This window comes from Gracilinanus agilis, chromosome 3, assembly GCF_016433145.1.
Source record: "Gracilinanus agilis isolate LMUSP501 chromosome 3, AgileGrace, whole genome shotgun sequence".
Taxonomy (NCBI): domain Eukaryota; kingdom Metazoa; phylum Chordata; class Mammalia; order Didelphimorphia; family Didelphidae; genus Gracilinanus; species Gracilinanus agilis.
The window spans coordinates 6,232,736-6,248,913 of NC_058132.1; the positions used below are offsets into that span (position 1 = coordinate 6,232,736).

At 38.1% G+C, this 16,178-nt stretch overlaps 1 long non-coding RNA gene across 1 annotated transcript; it reads left to right on the forward strand.

Annotated features, from left to right (window-relative positions):
* Positions 1–1,662: 1,662 nt before the first annotated feature.
* LOC123239792 lies at positions 1,663–15,560 on the forward strand. Its single transcript, XR_006505742.1, has 3 exons — positions 1,663–1,691; positions 14,484–14,579; positions 15,433–15,560. It is a non-coding gene; the product is annotated as an uncharacterized LOC123239792 (long non-coding RNA).
* The last annotated feature ends 618 nt before the right edge of the window (positions 15,561–16,178 follow it).

Sequence of the window (16,178 nt, forward strand, 5' to 3'; positions counted from 1 at the left end):
ATATATATATATATATATATATATGCTATTTATTTTATGTTTAACAATATGAAATAAGGATTAATAACAAGGAAAACCTTTAACAGGGAACTATCTCCACCCGCTGGCTACATCCACCTCATGGTGGAGTCTTCTGTTCTTCTGGCTACACTAAAACTACACCAACACTTTTAAAAACACCCAAACACTATCGGACTATAAATCTACCTAAATCCTTATTCAGTTAACTTTGTTTAATAAAGATGTCTCCAAGATTCAGTCAGTGAAGATGGCAGCTGCTAATTGACAATTTGGCCCTGAGACCAGAACAATAATCTTCCTACTTCTTCAAAACTGTTATTTAGGAAAGCAGATCTATTGGTTTCTTCTGAGATATGACTTCTCTTAGTCAGGAAAGTAGAAGCAGATAGGATTCAGAGGTCTCTCTTCCTTTTCATTAACATAGAGTAAGATGTCTGTCTCCAGCAGCAGCCAGAGAGTGAGAGCAAGCTCATTAACTGAAATCCAGTGATTTAAAAGACTCAGCCAGAGATGGAGAGCAAGCTCATCAACCGAAATACAGTTAGTGACTCAGTCAGAGAGGGGGGAAGCTCACCAGCTGAAGTCCAGTCAATAAGTGTCCCAGTCAGAGGAACTCACCAACTGCCAGAACTTTTTCCTGTGTTCTTTCTTCCAAGTTCTGGTCTCATGCACTGCTCTCTACCTGGCTTGTATCCTCAGAGATCTCTTTATCAAATATCTTTAACTAATATCTTAATCCATATTGTAATTTCCTTACTACAATTACTCTCCATACTGGCATGGCACCCTGACAACTAAGGAGAACTAGAGAAATTTAAGAGGATGCCAGACACTTAGCCAATGCTGATGATGGCCATTAAGCTGTAGTCAGGGAATGCCAGGCTGTGGTGGATGCTGGGAAAGTAGGTAGACATTTTTCCTTATGCAAATGGTTCCTCAAACTCAATATAACATGAGATTGTGCTGCTTCACTTAGCTAGAATCAGAGTCTGATGTCATATAACTCTATGGAATCCTCTTTATGCTTTCATCTAAATAAGAGTATTTCAGCCTTCTAGGAAATTAAATAGAGAATTCCTTTTTCTTTATTTTCTCCTCATTAATCACTGGTAATATACACCCCCCCTCCCCCGAATGCATAGTATCTGCTAGCTTCTCAGAAACTCTTTAAAAAAAAAGTTCTTACCAGATCAATTAGGAGGTCAGATCACCTTCTCTCTTTCTCCTCCACAGAATGTCCCTTCTTACTGAGAGAGTACTTATCATCTTCCTGATTCCATAGGGAAAAGCATTTTCAGAGTAAGATGCTTCTCCAGGTTTTACTCTTGACAACATGATTCGCACTTAAGTCACAAAATGCCTTTGTCAGTATTCTATTGGGCTCTGAATGAGTGGTCTCCAGTGCTGGCTCTGATACTTTTCAAGGTTAGGAGTTTGGGGTAAATCCCTTGTGTGCCTCAGTTTCCTCCTATGAGTTGAGGAGGGTTGGAAAAGATGAATTTTAAAGATTCAGGTGTAAATCTCATGAATTTTGCTGGTTTAGGGGTCAGTAACATTCAAGGATGTTGCTGTGGACTTCACCCAGGAGGAGTGGTGCCTATTGGACCATTCTCAGAAAGAGCTGTACAAGGAAGTCATGCTGGAGAATGTGCAGAATCTACTCTCTGCTGGTAAGAATCATTTCCCTTTAAATCTGAATCTGCCATTAAGGGAATATGTTCATTCCATGCCAAATGTACAGGATTTTGAGCTTTTGTCATTGATTAAAAAAGCAAAAATGCTTATCTCTGCCCAGGGTTCTCCTGATTACTTTTAATTTTAAAAAGCCTTTGAATTATGTTATGGGAAGCTGGTACTTTCCTTTGTTGCTCCTAAAATTGTTTCTCCTCTCTTTTAGAGGTAGCTTCAGGTAGAAACTTAAACCCGTGTTACACATTTATATTCCTGAAGCTAAAACTCAGAAGTCATCTAGTCCAGTCTCTAATTAGACCTGAATTTTGCGTACAAGATCTCTGTTTATACCTAGACAGCTTTTATTCAGGGAACCCTCTACCTGCCAAGGAGGCTTGCCTTTAGAAAGGATTTCTTTTTAAGAAGTATTAATGGGGAGGGAAAACCAAGAAGGCAGCAGCAAAAACTAGAACCAGCCTAAGAATCTCAAAGCAACCTTAAAATGTGATTTTAAACAACAAGTTGTAGAATGAACCTGGATAAGAGTGAGGTGTCTCTCCTGAGGAAAAAAACTTGAAAGTTAGGCAGAAAAGATCTATTTTGGAGGATAAGAGGGAACTAGAAGTAAAACTGCACAGAAGAGTGCAGACAATCCATCCCCCATCTACTACTCCAGGTTCCGAACCTGGGCACAAGCCAACTTTGAGGTGCAGGGACCCTTCTTAAGCCTACATTATTAGAGCATCCCTTGCCCACTTCTTCAAATACAAAGGCCTGGCACAAGGCTGTAGTGAGGCCCCAACATCACTTGACCAGTTCAAGCCTGTGGTGATGCCACTAGCCCCAGGGCAAAGTAGCTCCCAGTTCTCTGAGCCCTGCAAGCCATCAGCAGTCTGTTGAGGAGACTAAATCAGCAACTTTCTGAGCATCCATCCCACAGGCCATGATACCACCTAGAAGAGTGATGGGGAACCTTTTGGAACTTTTTAGGGACCCTGAGCCATGCCTCACCCAACCCTGAAAATTTGTGCCAATGCCCACCCCCTGTCTACATGCAGAGGCATGGCCACCAATGTTACATTAGGATACCAATATGTATATTTAGAGGAATACATTGTCATTCCCTTCTGGAGGTGACAGAGTTCCCAGTGTGATTTCTACACAGTGCATAAGTCATATTAAAAGGAAAAGGGTCAGTGACCCAAACTTTATCAAAACACTTCTACTAGAAGGGATCTTGATTAATCCATCCATCCTGAATGAGCATCATCCCCATGTGGTGGGCCTAAGGATATTCAGTAAAAGTGAGAGGCTGCTTCTAGAACCAGAATGGATGTGAATTTTCTGGAAGCCTAAGGCATTTGGTAGGCTTTTGAGGCACTGAGTGGCTGGAGATTTTCTTGCTTTGTGAGTTTTTCTTGCATACCCAACAGACTGAGGGACATGCTTTAGCTACTGCTTTCCCCAATTGAATTAGAGAATAATCTGCCTAGGTAGCTGGGTCTGCATGGTTCAGAACCTAGGAGAAGACCCAGAATGTGAGGAAAGGGAAAGTCATGGGATCAGGGAGTTAAGAGTTAAAACAACATGTATCAATAGGAGGGATTATGATAATAAAGAGAGAGGAGGAGGGGACAGCTTATTCCAAAGTGTCCTGCAGCTGTTTTTTTCTGTTATGAAAGAAATATTTGAGGTTTTCCACATGCTCACAGGAATAAGTGTCCCCACCTCCTCTTCTATCACCTATTTCTAGGAGGACAAAGGGTTTAATGTGAGAGACATGAATCTATGTATTTTACCCTTCCAGTTTTACTGCAGTGGGGGTGGGTAGGATAGCTTGATGGAGACCCTCCCATTGAGGTGTTATCTGGTTTGATCCCTCCATTTGGGCTGGGTGTGTAATTTCCTCTCCATCCTTCTTAGAAGGATTATGGAAGATCTGATGAGCATATTCCCTTAGGGCTTGGTTAATGGGGCTCAGCCCTAGATTTTCTCAGGAGGCTATTTTAATTAGGGTCAGTGTAATCAGGAGGGTCTGGACTTGAATCAATTCTTTGCTTACAAAAGCAGGACTTGTGGGGGGTAGGGTGATGAGCAATGACCAAGCCTGGGGCTGAACCTGCTTGTGTCCATGATGAGGCCTCTATGTGCCTTCTGGCACTCATGCCATAGATTCACCATCACAGACCTTGGAAGACATGAAACTTGTAGAAAACCAGAACTACAGCTGAGGGGATTAGCAAGGAAAAACTGAAGTTTAAGAGAATGTTCCCTCTAACCTGACAACAGATCCAACTTTGAGATAGAAGTCAATTTGAAAAAAAAAAAAGTCTAGGAAAATAAGGAAACAGCAAAAGAAACATCTAAGCATAGAAAATGTCTAAGGAGATAAAAAAAGAGCAAGGCACAGATTCAGGTGGGGATTGCGATAGAAAAGGAGCCACATGCAGAACTTCAAAATGATAATGGGAATGGTTCTCAGGTGCTGGAAGAGTTCAAAAAAGAATTCAAAAATTAAATGAGAGAAGTAGAAGAAAAATGGGGAAAACAAATGAAAATAATACAAAAAGAAAATAACAGCTGAAAAAGCAAAATTGTTCAAGTGGCAAAAGAAGCACAAAAATCCAATGAAGAAAAGAGTTCAATAAAAAGTAGAGTTGACTAACTGAAAAAAGTGGTTAAAAAATCCAGTGTAGAAGAATTTCAGGAAAAGTAAATGGACCAAATGGAAAAAGAGGATCTAAGGGTCATGGAAGAAAATGATTTTTTAAAAATTAGAATTGGGGGGAGGGTAGTGCCTGCTAAATACTTCATTGGATTGAGATCTAGGCCTAGAGATGGGAGGGCCTAGGTACAAATTAGGCCTCAGATACTTCCTAGCTGTGTGACCCTGGGCAAGAGTACTTAACTCGCATTGTCTATGCCAGTGATGGTGAACCTATGCCATGAGTGCCAAAGATGGCACACTGAGTACTCTCTGTGGGCACATGGTTGAACTCTTCCTCTCCCTCCCCACAGGTGGTTACTAAAAAAACAGAGGGACTCAGGAGGAGCTGTTCCCTTCCCCCTCTTCACTGTGCCTGATGATATCTTATCACATCCCCCACCCCTCTCCTTGCCCAGCAGCCCAAAGGAAGCTCACAGAGGGTGAGGTGTTCAGCTCACAGGTGGCAGAGCTGGAGGGGAGTGGATTGCTTGGGCCACATCCCTCCTCCTATAATGAGTAAAGATTATGGTTGTGGTTGGATTAAATATTTAAGTAAGTGGTCGCCAAGAATTGATTCAATTCCTAAATGATTTTTAGTAATTTATTTATTAAATATAGGAGAAAGTGAAAATAGAGAGATGAAAAGAGGGTAGAGTGAGAGATCTAGCTTAATGAGCTAGACTCTGTGCTCAGTCCCTGGCTTTACTCTGGCAGGGCTCCAGAGGTCCCAGCTAGAGAACCTAAAAGTCAATTAACAAAGGTTTTAGCCATGAGGGCTCCTCCTGATCAAGGGAGCCTCCGCTAGTACCTCCAGGGAAGCTAAAGGAGTCAGCCTTTTTCACTCACCACATGTAGTTCTAAGGAGAGATTTAAGAACAGTCTCACCAAGTCCAACGTCCCAGCCAGAGCTCCTCTAGGTCCAGTTCCAGGCTGAAGAGCAGAACATCCACTCGAGCTTCAGCTCCAGAAACTGAACAAGAACTGATTTACAGGAAGTTGTCACTCCCTTTTAAAAGCGCTTTTGTGTCACTTTCTGTGCCTTCCTCTTAGTTTACATGTCCAATCACAACAAACTCTTTGCTTAGGACTGCTCAGGGGGCAGTCAATCAATTCTGATTTGTCACCCACTTTCGCATATGTGGGTTGCATACTTTTCCACTTGTGAATTAAGTGGTGGTGTTTACACCTTTGGTGATTAAATCTAAAAATGAGTGGGTAGGTTTAATCTCATTCTCACACTCCTCTCTACTTGCTGAGGACATTCCTCACTTCACCCACCCAGCACCCCAATGAAAGCACTCCCCCCTGTCCTGTGAGGTAAGGGGGTGGGATGGTGTATACCTGACACTCAGTGGCAGGGAGGGGCATGGCACACAGTCTTTGGGGGGTGATGGGCATGGTACTTGGTCTGGGGGTAGGAGTTGGGGCACTCCATCTGTAAAAGGTTCACTATCACTGGCCTAGCCAGATTATTGATTCTAAAGCAAAAGATAAGGATTTTAAATAAAATAAATATAAAATCAGAATTGGGCATCTAGAAGCTAATGATTTCATGAGATAATAAAATCAAAAGAATTTAAAAATAGAAGAAAATATGAAATATCTCACTGAAAAAACAACTGACCTGGAAAATACATACAAGAAAGACAATCTAAGATTTTCAAGACCCCTCCCCCCAAAATATCTGTCATATTAGAAGAAATTACATAAGAAAACTGCCTCAATATTCTTGAATCAGAGAAATTGAAAGAATCCACAGATTATCTCCTACAATAAACCCTCAAATTACAACACCCAGGAATATTATAGTATTATTAAAGAACTCTCAGGTGAATGAAAAAGTCCTGCACTAAGCCCGAAGAAAAAAATTAAAATATCATGGAACCCAATGTTGTTTATACAGGATCTGGCAGTTTCTACGTTAAAGAATCAGAATGCTTGGAATATGATATTCTGGAAGCCATGGAAACTGGGTTTACAACCATGAATCACCCACCCATCAAGATTAACTATATTCTTTCAGAGTGGAAGATGGTTATTTAAGAAAATAAGGGATATCCAAGCATACCTGATGAAAAGACCAGACCAAAACAAAAAAGTTGATGTCCAAATACAAAATTCAAGAAAAGTATAAAGAAGTAAATAAGAAAGAAAATTTACAGGACTTTGGTCAAATTATTTATACTCCTAGTGCAAAGATGATATTTGTAAGTCTTAAAATTGTTATCCTTATCATAGAAGTTAGAAGTATACAGAGGCAGAGGTTTGGTACTAAACTGATTAGGTAGTTATACAAAAAAACAATCAAAGGGAGAAAAAGGATAGCATTGAGAGAAAAAGGAAGATAGAGGTAAAATGGGGTAAATTATGTCAAACAAAGAGGCATGGGAAGAAAAACTATTCCAGTGGAGGGGAGGAGGAGGGTGGAGATAGCCAATCAGTAAAACTTATTCTCATTAGAACCTGCTCAGGAAGGTAATAACAGGCAGACTCATCAGGGCATAGAATCTTATCTTACTCTATAGAGAAATAGAAGGAGAATAAGATAAGTGGTGAAGGAAGGGGCATACTATATGGTAGGTGGAACAAGGGGATTAATTAAAAGATATAGAAAAGTAGGAGGAGAATAAGAAGGTTGGTGTGGGAAGGGAAAATTTAAGGAAGGGGAAGTGTGGGGAGTAATTAAAAGCGAAACGTGGAGGGACAGTGAAAGGAGAAATGCAGGATTAAAAGAGGAACACAAGATGAAGGGTATACAGGGATGGTAATCATAACTGGTATTTTAAATGGGATAAACAGCCATAAAACAAGCAGATATAGTTGATTAAAAATCTGAAGCCTATGATATGTTGTTTATTAGAAACACATTTGACATACACAAGTAGACATAAAAAGAGCAAAGTAGGGGTGTACAGTAGAATCTATTGGACTTCAACTAAAATAAGAAAAGCACGAATAGCAATTATGATCTTGTACAAAGCTAAAGCAAAAATAGATCTGGTTAAAAGAGATAAGTATGGTAATTACATATCGAAAAAAGATAGTATAGACAGTGAGGCAATATTGGTACTTAACATATATGCACCTGGTGTAGCCTTCAGATTTTTAAAGTAGAAACTACAGGAAAATAAGGAGAAAATTGGCAGTAAAATTAACTAGTGGGGAACGTCAACTTTCCCCAAGCAGAAATAGGTAAATCTAACCAAAAAATAAACAAGAAGGAGTAAAGGAAGTAAATGAAATTTTAGAAGTTATTTAATAGCTATCTAGTGAAAACTAAATGGAGTGAAAAAAGAATATGTTTTGTTTTTAGCTGCACATGGAACATAAGGATGTACATAAGCCATGTACTAGGTCATAAAAACTTCACAATGAAACAAAAAAGCAGAAATAATGAATTAAACCTTTTCAGTGATTTCATAAAAGGAATTACAGTGACACAACATATCAAAAGTTATGGGATATAGCCAAAGCAGTACTTGGGGGGGGGCAGGATTTTATATCCCAGAATGCTTATATCAGTTAAACATAGGAAAAAAACCTAAGTAAATTGGGAAGGCAACTAAAAAAATATAGCAAAGAATGAATTAAAAATTTCCCAGTAAAGAGTAAATTGGAAATTTAAAAAAAAACACAAAAGAAGAAATTAATAAAACTAAAAGAGAACTATTGGATTAATAAAACAAGTCTAGGAATTTGTTTTCTGAAAAAACAAATAAAATACTCAGCACATTGGTTAATTCGATTTAAAAAAGGAAAGAAGAGAATCAAATTGCCAGTATCAAAATTGAAATGGGTGAATTTTGTGATAAGTAACTTCTTGGACAAGATGGGAAATAGCTTGAGTGACAGGAACATCGGTTAAAGAATTTAGAATTTACCCAGGTGGTGTGAGCCAAGGCCAAGAGACTGTTGGGATCACCTCTATAAATACCCTTGGACTGCACCACCCAGGGTCTCAATCAGAGAAGGGAATTCTGGGAGGAGGGAGATGTATGGGTGGGTAGGCCATAGACCTGCAAATCCAGCATCCATACCTGAGTGCCATATGAAGTACATTTCTCCTGATATTAATAGAGCTGAGAGAGAATAACATCAAGAACATCATTGTCCTTCCCTGTCCTTTGGTGTGCACCATGGCCAGATCAGACCAGGAATTGTATGAGGGAGAAAATTCTCCAGCCGGTTATCAACCTATTACCTATAGATTTAGATCACCTTAACTCATTTAGCCATAGTATAGCATTCCCAAACCTCTATCCTGAGTCCTTGTTCCTAACCCTTAAGATAAGCAATAAATCCCGTTAAAGTTTAATCCAGCTGAAAACTTATGCTTCTTCCAGACTAGTAACATCTACAGCTATCTGGAAAGAGATTTATCAAACCAGAGTCAGATTACTAGCATTATCCATTTAACAAATCAATACCAGCCCAAACCAACCTTTTATCACTAAACCCAACCCCAAACCAAGGAGCTAGAAGAGTTGTTGATCATACATACAACCCCTCACTTATTACTTTGGCTTGGGCACTGTTAAAGAGGCGTAGGCTTGGCTAAGCTGAACTTCATAAATCCTGGGAATTACTAGCACATTTGGTGATCATCCAGGCAACCTCATCTCTCACTTAGCCTAGATCCATCTACCAACTGAGGATCTTGAGCCAGCTTGGCAAGCTCAGATTATAGAGCCCATCAGCCTAGAGAAATAGCATCTGGGTTTATATATCCCCTTTTCTTTAACAATTTGCTTCCAGTGAAGAAGAAAGTAAAGCTTTAGAAGCTGTTATATGACAAATCTCTCAATCTAGGTGGAATGAGTGAATATTTATAAAAATATAAATTGCCCAGATGAATAAAAGAAAAATAGAAAACTTTAATAAGCCCATCTCAGAAAAAGAAATGAAAGAAGCCATCAACAAGGTCCCTAAGAAAAAATCCACAGACCCAAATGGATTCACAATGAATTCTGTCCAACATTTAATGAATAATTAATTCCAGTACTATTTAAAGTACTTGGCAAAATAGGCAAAGGAGTCCTACTAGATTCTTTCTATGAAGCATATATGATACTGATTGCTAAGCCAGAAAGAGCAAAAACAGAGAAAGAACATTACAGGTGAATTTCCTTACTAAATATTGATGCGAAAATCTTAAATAAAATCCTAGTAAAGAGACTAAGGCTGTACATCATAAGGTTTATTCACTGTGACCAGGTGGGATTTATACCAGGGATGCAAGGCTGGTTTAATGTTAGGAAAGCTATCAGCATATTTGACCATATCAATAATCTAACAGAAACCATGTGATTATCTCAATAGATAGAGAAAAGACCTTCAACCATATACAATACCTATTCCTCTTAAAAACACTAGAAAGCAAAGCAATAAAGGAGCCATTCTTTAACATAATAAGTAGCATCTAAAACCACCAGCAAATATCATCTACAGTGGGGATCAGTTTAACCTTCCCAGTTAGATCAGGATTGAAGGAAAGATGCATATTATCACTACTATTGTACTAGAAATGTTAGTTTTGGCGAGGAGAGAAGAAAAAGAAATTGAAGAAATTCAAGTAAACAGTGAGGAAACTAAACTATCACTCTTTGTGGATGATAGGATGGTATTCTTAGATAATACTAGACAACTAAAAAATTAGTTGAAATAAGTACTAACTTCAGCAAAGTTACAGGAGGCCCACATAAGTCATAAGCATTTCTATATATTTCCAACAAAGATCAGCAGCAAGAGTTACAAAGAGAAATGCCATTTGAAATAACTCAAGACAATATAAAATACTTGGGAATCTATTTGCCAAGGCAACACAAGAATTATATGTACACATTATAAAACTTTTTACACAAATCAATTCAGAACTAAACAATTAGAAAATCATTAATTGCTCATGTGTTTGCCAAGCTATGATAATAAAAATAATAATTCTATGTAAGTTAATTTACTTATTCAGTGCCATACCAATGAAACTACCAGAAAACTATTTTGTAGAACTAGAAAAAATAACTACAAAATTTCCCTGGGAGAAGAAAAGATCAAGAATATCAAGGGAATTAAAGAAAAGGATGGTGGCCTAGCAGTACTAGATCAAAAACTGTATTGTAAAATAGTAATCATGAAAATAATCTGGTACTAGTTAAGCAATAGAAGGGTAGATCAATGGAATAGATTAGGGGTAAATGACCTCAGCAATCTAGTGTTTGATAAACTCAAAGATCCCAGCTTTTGGGATATGATCTCACTATTTAACAAAAACTGCCATGAAAACTGGAAAATGGAATGGCAAAAATTAGGTATAGACTAATAGCTTAAATCCTATATCAAGATAGGTCAATTTGGGGCCCATAATTTAGATAGAATATACAATATTCTAAGTAAATTCAGGGAACATAGAATTTGTAAGGAACTAAATTAAGGGATTTTACTAAATATATGAGAATTTTAAGATAATACTGTAGTTGCTGATTTTAAAATTAATACAGCCCAAGTCAAAATTACTTTTAGTAGCTTTTATTTACAAAAAAGAAGGTGGAAAGAGTGAAAGTAGAGAAATGAAAGAAAGTAAGAAGTCTAGCTTATCACCCTAAATGGCACTCTAGTCTCTGGCTCAACCCATGCAGGGCTCGTTAACCCCTCAGCCAGAGGGCTTGGTGTTGAATTAAACAAGGGTTCAACCCACATGGCCTCCTCCAAGAAGGGAGGTCTGTCTGGAACTAATCTCTCCAGAAGCCAGGAAATGAAAGACCAGCTACTTACTCAAGAAACAGTCTAAGAGCCAAGGTCCAAGTTGAAGATGAGGTCCAAGTCCAAAGTGACCTTCTAGAGGCAGGTCACCAGCCAAAGCTCAAGCTGAAGACCACTGTCTAGGTGAAGAAGATCAGGACTTTTATAGTCCTTTTTGTCCCTTCCCCTCTTCTCAGGGGCCAATCACAGTTTCCAAATTGCCTAGCACTGCTCAGGGGGGCAGTGCCTCTGGGATTCACACCTCTCATCCTCTGAAGAGTAAACTCTTATCAAAAGGATTCATAAGTTCCTGACTGATTGAGCTTCTGAGGGTGTGAACTCTTTAAGTAAGTGATTTGTGAATTCTTTTACCTGTTAGCTAACAAATTGTTAAGTAGGGGTGTTTTGGTTGATTAAATTAAAAGTTGCTAATTGATAGACAAAGGAAATTTGATCCACACTTCACAATCCCCTCTGTGATACTTTGGGAGATTAGTTTCCCCAATGAATCATTTAACATAACCAGCTTATACCTCTAAAGATCTTCTAGCTAAAGGTGCATATAATATTGCATTTTCTAAGAGGAAACTACAATAGTTAGAGATAAGAGGGAACTAGAAGGGAGAGAGAGCAGTACTGGTGTTTGCTAGGTACATTGACCAATTAGGGAGCAGTCCTCTTTGGCATGAGAGTTTACATTTAGAATAAATGTTCAAACCTCTTCAGTTCAATCAATTACATCCCAAAATTCATTCTTGATCTTCTGATGCAGTGGAGGTTTCTTTATGGCATTTTCTCCGAACAGTTCATTTTCTTGAATCAGGGAGTTATTGAGCTTCTTTTCCTGAAATGTTTTCTCAAAAAAAATTTAAATCTTGGGTTTCATGAGAATTATACAGATTGTTTACCTGTCAGATCTATGGAGAGGGGAACACTTAACAACCGAACAAGAGATAGAGAACATTATAAGATGTAAAATAAATAATTTTGATTATATTAAATGTAAACTTTTTTGTATAAATAGAAACAAAGTAACCAAGATTAGAAGAGAAACAACAAATTGGGGGAAATTGTTTTATAACAAGTTTCTCTGATCTCATTTCTCAAATACTAGAGAACTATGTCATATTTATAAGAATCATTCCCCAGTTGACAACTGTTAGGATAAACAGTAAAACTGATACTAAATATCTTGTGGGTTAATTAACAGAATACCAAAACCCAAGGTGATTAACTCCAGGGTGGTTTGATAAAGGAGAGGAATGGGGAAATGGAGGAGAGGGAAACCACCAGGAAAATCATCTGGGGATATCTCAGTGGGTTTTTGTTGTCAGTTCGGTGCCAGATTTGTCTGGGAAAGGAGGAGAAACAAACAAGGTCTATATAAAAGGGCTTTAATAACAAAGTAGGATGGGGAGGGAAAGGAAGTGGGACAAACTACCACTCAGGTCTAGTGAGAACTGCCAGGGGATAGAGGGATGGTTAAGAAGACTCAAAACACTAAAGTCTACTAGCAGACTGCCTAGTGCAAGGTCTGACTTGTCAGGGGTAAGGGAATGTCACGAAGGTGTCCTTGGCTTGTCTCAAGATGTAGCAGCTATTCCCAGGAAACACAGGTTACACAGCAAAGTAAAATCGAAATGGGAAGTGAGGGAGATGGGATTATCTATGTGTCCACCAAGATATATCTACTTCTCTACCTACAACTTCATTGGTCTTGATTAAAGATCTGTTATCCAAGTCCAAGGAAACTCCAGAGTATTGAGATCCCAAAACACACACAGGCTCACCCTGACAGCTGCTCCCAAAGCCAACTGCCAACCCAGAGTCATTGTGTGAAAGTTCCCTGTGACAAGATTCCAAGTTCTCTTGCCAGGTCTGTGCTCTGCTAACTAAAATCTTAATCTACATTTTCCTATAACACAATTGGTGAAAGGTTATAAATAAGCAGTTTTCAGATGAAGAAATTAAAGCTGTCATTAATCATTTAAAAATTTTTTCTAAGTTCCTCTTGATTAGAGAAGTAAATTAAAAGAACTCTGAGATACCACTTCACCCCTACCAGATTGGCCAATATGATAGTAAAGTGACAAAGGTTGGAGGGGATGTGGAAAAATTTAGAAACAATGCATTGCTGGTGGAGTTGTGAACTGATCCATCCATTCTGGAGAGGAATTTGAAATGACTTCCAAAGGGACATAAAACAATGTACACCTTTTGATCCACTAATACCACTACTAGGTCTATACCCCAAAGAGATCAGGAAAAAAAGAAGAAAAGAACCTACTTGTAGGAAAATATTTGTAACTGCTCTTTTGGTGGTAGCAAAGAATTGGAAATTGAAAAGATGTCTATCATTTGGCAAGTGGCTGAACAAATTGTGGTATTTTATGGTGATAGAATACTATTATGCTGTAAGGAATGATGAATAAGGTGGTTTCAGAAAGAGCTGGAAAAACCTACATGAACTGATTCAGAGTGAAAAAAAAAGAAGAACCAGGAGAACATTGTGCAGAGTAACAGTAAAATATAGAATGATCAATTGTGATAGACTTGGCTATTCTCAGCAATACAATGATCCAGTACAATTCTGAGGGACTTATGACAAAGAATACCCACAGTAAAGGACTGTTGGAGTTAGAATGTGGATGACAGCATACAACTTTTCAGGTATTTATTAGCTTTTTTTTTTTTTTTTGAGGTTGTGGTTTTATGTGATTACAAAAATAAACAATATGGAAATAAAAATTTAAAAATATATAAAACTGTAGTTCAGAGCCTCTTATTCTGCCTAGTCTAGCAAGTTTATCTTTATTCTTCCTTCCTCCTTTCCTCAAATTGCAGGCCAGATGATAGGAATGGAAAGGAAGGGAATAAGCCTTTCAAAATACTTACTCTATGTCCTCTGCTGGGTAAAGGATGTCATAATTATAATTAATTTTATAACATCCCAATGAGTTTAATACTCTTATTGTCCTTAATTCACAGTTGAGGCAACTAAGGCAAATAGAAGTTAAATAGCTTGCCCAGGGGCACCCAACTTCTCATCTCTCTGAGGTTCTAATGAATTTGTTTTTCTGACTCCCAAGTTCTGATCTCTTACCCCATCACTTACAGGTGCCTTTAATTTCTAATTAATGGAGATAGTGAAATGTGCCTACCCTACTATACATAAAGATGGAGTTTTTTGATTGAAAATGGTTTCCATGATCCTTACCTCATGCAAATGTCTCAACAATGAATATAACAGAAATCATCTTGTAGGCCTTACTTTCATGCTCCCTTTCTGTTAAGAGGACCATATTTTTTATTTTTCTCTCTTGATCCCTTCCTTCTTTCTTATGCCCAGGGCTTCCAGTTCCTAGAGAAAATTTTGTCTTCTGTTTTCTGCAAGGGGAATCACCATGGCTGCAAGAGGAAAAAAGCCCAAGGAGCGCCTGTCCAGGTGAGTGAAGTAAAAGCAGATATATAAGGGCTGTTATCCCAAAAGACTTTTATCTGTTGTAGTGAATGGAGTGCTAAACTTGGGACTGTCAAACCAACATTGATTCATGCTGTTCATTTCCTGAAAGATGGATATGGACTCAGTATAGAGTATGAGATATAATATATAGTAGATCATAAAATAAGATGACTATTTAGTATCTTTGCATTAAATGGCACAATATCTTTGCATCTGTAGAGAAAAGAAGAAAATTTATATTCCACTTTGAAAATTACTGCATGAGAGTTAAAGAGTGAAGTAGTTTCTCTCCTTAGCATAAAAAATTTACCAAGAATGACCACATGATAGTGCATCCAAAATTATGAGAACTGAATTTTTGGAAGGTAACATTACCTGAGAATTACACAATTATAAGAATAATTGATGAGTGACTTTTTAGGAAAGATAGGGCAATGGAGAAAGACTGTCCAATCTTATGTTCAAAGCATACTCAGGTAAAAAGTTTGAGTTGTAGTCTAGCTGCGGGAAGGTTGGTCAAGTCATTCCTCCATTCTAAACTCATGACTTGATTTGTGAAGTGTGATGAGAATCTTTGATCTGCCTGAGGCACAGGTCCATTGTGAGGTTTCATTGTTATTGTTTGTGAAAATATTTCTAAAATCATCCACCTTGCAAATATGATCAAATGGCATATCCAAAGACTGGTTCTACTTATTTATCTTTGAAAACTCCTTTTTGCCTGGGAAAATAGAATAAAAATCAGTTTACTTTCTGCCATCAGAGGAACCAACTTACATTTCTTCTGTATGTCTGTGTCTTTCCTTCTGTTTGTATCATTCTTTATTTTCTTCAGAGACAGAGATTAATTTTGAAATGAAGGAGATGTCTACAAAGCTGAGCGTTTTGGTGGAAGGATCTGGTCCACAAAGATGCATGAATGAGGGTCTCTCTGATTTCATCTTGAGAGAAATATGTGACTCTAATATCAAGGGAAATAAAAATCTAAAAAATATCAGTGAATTTGATGAAACTGTAGAGAAATTGAGCCAACATTCAATTCTAAATCAGTATATGAAATTGAGCTCAGGAAATGACTGTTGTCAGGATAGTGAATACAGAAAATGCTTTCCTGCAGAACTAGAACTTATTCAGTCGGCCCAGAAACCTCCTGGAATGCCCTTGTATCAAGGTAACTTAAGGGGAATGGCCTTTGGCTGGAGTTTAGACCTCATTAGACATTCAAATAGTAAACTTGTAGAGATAGTTTCTGGGAGTAATAGACCTTTCACTCAGAACTCTGATGTTGCTGCACATCAAATAATCCAATGTGGAGAGAAACCTTATGAATGTAAACAGTGTAGGAAGGCTTTTGCAAAGAGGAACTATCTTGCCAGACATCAGAGAATCCACACAGGAGAGAAACATTATGAATGTAAACAATGTGGAAAGGCTTTCACTCAGAGGGACAGTCTTTCTGTACATCAGAGAGTCCATACTGGAGAGAAACCTTATGAATGTATACAGTGTGGAAAGACTTTCACACAGAGGGGCAATCTTGCTGCACATCAGAGGATCCATACTGGAGAGAAACCTTATGAA